This window comes from Dama dama, chromosome 20, assembly GCF_033118175.1.
Source record: "Dama dama isolate Ldn47 chromosome 20, ASM3311817v1, whole genome shotgun sequence".
In the NCBI taxonomy this organism is placed as follows: domain Eukaryota; kingdom Metazoa; phylum Chordata; class Mammalia; order Artiodactyla; family Cervidae; genus Dama; species Dama dama.
This window is the reverse complement of record NC_083700.1, coordinates 46,850,515-46,853,440: the sequence shown is the minus strand read 5'-3', so window position 1 is coordinate 46,853,440 and position 2,926 is coordinate 46,850,515. Positions and strand designations below refer to the sequence as shown.

At 39.4% G+C, this 2,926-nt stretch overlaps 1 non-coding gene across 1 annotated transcript; it reads right to left on the bottom strand.

The window, feature by feature from the left end:
• Window positions 1-1,381: 1,381 nt before the first annotated feature.
• LOC133041774 (U6 spliceosomal RNA) lies at window positions 1,382-1,488 on the bottom strand. Its single transcript, XR_009689347.1, has one exon. It is a non-coding gene; the product is annotated as a U6 spliceosomal RNA (small nuclear RNA).
• Window positions 1,489-2,926: the final 1,438 nt, after the last annotated feature.

Here is a 2,926-nt window from a genome sequence, read left to right as displayed (position 1 = left end):
TGTCCAACTCTTTGTAACCCCATGGACTGTAGCACACCAGGCTTCCCTGTCCCTCACCATCTCCTGGAGTTTGTCCAAGTTCATATTCATTGCATCGGTGATGCTGTCCAGCCATCTCATCCTCTGACGCTGTCTTCTCCTTCTGCCCTCAATCTTTCCCAGCATCAGGGACTTTTCCAATGAGTCGTATGTGTTCACCGAATGACCAAAATACTGGAGCTTCAGCTTCAGCATCAGTCCTTCCAGTGAATATTCAGGATTGATCTCCCTTAAGATTGACTGGTTTGATCTCCATGGTGTCCAAGGGACTTTCAGGAGTCTTCTCCAGCACCACAGTGTGAAGACAATCAATTCTTTGATACAACTCCCACAGCCATACATGACCACTGAGAATACCATAGCCTTGACTATAGACTTTTCTTGGCAGAGTGATGTCTCTGCTTTTCAACCTACTGTCTAGATTTGTCATCGCTTTCCTGCCAAGAAGCAAGCATCTTCTGATTTCATGGCTGTAGTCACTGTCTGCAGTGATTTTGGAGCCCAAGAAGGGGAAAGCTGTCACTAGTTCCACCTTTCTCCTTCTATTTGCCATGCAATAATGGGACCAGATGCCATGATCTTAGTTTTTTTTAATACTTAGTATTAAGCTATTGCATTTAGTAGGTGTCAGTTGGGTTCTACCAGCTACTTCACTCTTTTTCCTGCTATGTTTTTACTGCTGTGTTAGGGAAAGAGTGTATACCAAGCTGCAGTGATTTCTTTCAATTTTATTCCATCTGTATTATAGTTAATTCAGTCAAAATGGCAGTCAGGAAAATGGTAATGCTCCCAAATTTTCCATTTTGTTGCAGATTTTCCCAGCTTTTTGTTCATTGTATTTTATTTTTTGATCATTTCAACTTCTTAGGTTGAATTGTAAGAGCAATTAGAGAAGAAAGTTTCATGCATGCACTCAAGTTGTTATTGAAACTGAAAATACAGAGAAGCAAATATATTTCTGTCCATATTGGAAAAGTCTATTAACCCTACTATTACCAGAATGCATGCTTTTGAAACTACACTTACATTCATAATATCACTGATGTGTTTTTTTGGTTTTATTTGGGTAAATTTATTTATTTATTTATTTACCCATTTATTTTTATTAGTTGGAGGCTAATTACTTTACAGTATTGTAGTGGTTTTTGCCATACATTGACATGAATCAGCCATGGATTCACATGTGGTCCCCATCCTGAACCCCCCTCCCACCTCCCTCCCCATCCCATCCCTCTGGGTCATCCCAGTGCACCAGCCCTGAGCACTTGTCTCATGCATCCAACCTGGACTGGCGATCTGTTTCACACTTGATAATGTACATGTTTCAATGCTATTCTCTCAGAAAAATATGGAAAGCTTCACGAATTTGCGTGTCATCCTTGCACAGGGGCCATGCTAATCTCCTCTGTATCATTCCAAATTTAGTATATGTGTTGCCAAAGTGAGCACTCACTGATGTTTAGAATATAAAATGTAGCACTATCATGAAAGAATATTCATAAAACTTCAAAGTTAATTTTACTAAAGGGCATAGCGATCATCATTTGATACTGGAGAGTTTATGTCACAGTCATGACAAAATCTGAGAATTCATGGAAAGTTTCAGGGGGTTCATGGGAAGATATTTGAGGATACTGCAGCATTTTTCACAGAATTAGAAAGTGGCCCAAGAGGGCCAGATAGCAGTCAATACCAGCTTGTCTGTGTCAGTAGGTAAAGATATCAACATGAGGCTTTTTGCCAGGATGTGGAGGCCACCATGCACTTCTCAAAATTGTAATCATTACACTGATGGTATTCCCAGAAGCTACAGGCTGGATATGCTGCATAGCTCCTTGAGAGAGAAATCTTACAGCAATTCTGAAAGAGGGGTTAGAACCCTCTCTGTTGAGGAACTAAGCTCTGCCACAAGAAGCTGCATCCAAAGCATTTGCAACCACTAGAACAGCCTGGCTGCAAGAATTTGTCAACACCAAGATACTCTCCATGGGTCCATCCTAAAATCATTCACTAAGATTCTTTTTGTCCTAAGGAAATATTTTTTAATATTTAAGTATATAGTCCAAAAAGAGGTTCTTGATGCAATTACAAACAGACTCTTTGAAAGGAACATAGATAACTTTTGACTACATTAAGCAAAGAAATGAGCTAACAGATTCAAAATTTTGAAAGATTAGCACCCCTTCCCAGTTGTGCTTAACTTACACCAAGGAAGCAATTTTCTCATCTGATAGAAGTCGACCTAATTATTTTGGACAGGTATGACAGCTGGTCAAAATGCTGAATTGTTGCTGCCCAACAATTCTTTGGCTTCATTCTCTGTAAAAGGCTTTTGCATTGTGAAGGGAACAAACTAAATGATATATGACAATCTTATAAATAGATCCATAACTCTAAAATATTTCCAAGGCTGAATATTTCAAATGGCCTAGCTCCCATTAGTCAATTGCCTTAGCACCTCAAGTGTATGACAGCCTCACATTTCTTTCGGCATCTTCTATTATTTCACTTCTCATTGACATGAAATTACCTTTGCAGAATTCAACCCATGAACATTCTAGTTTATTTTCAAATGGAATATGTTTGCTGGATGTAGTGTTAAATATGACTCATACTTTAAACTCTTTCACAATTTGTTGTATTCAACAAGTTGAATGAGTGCTAAAATAGTATATGAAGACCTTGACCAACTATGCTGCTTGGGAGTCCAAAAAAAAATCAAAATCATACAATCTCAAAGGCTTAGCTGGGCTGTTGGCTCCCTCATGGGGAAGGGAGTGATTTCTTTGTGCCCTGCCATGAAGTAGACTGCCACATACACCCGACTCCAAGCGAAGGATAGAATGCAAACAGAAGGCTCCTCCAGTTACAGTCCTCACTGGTACTG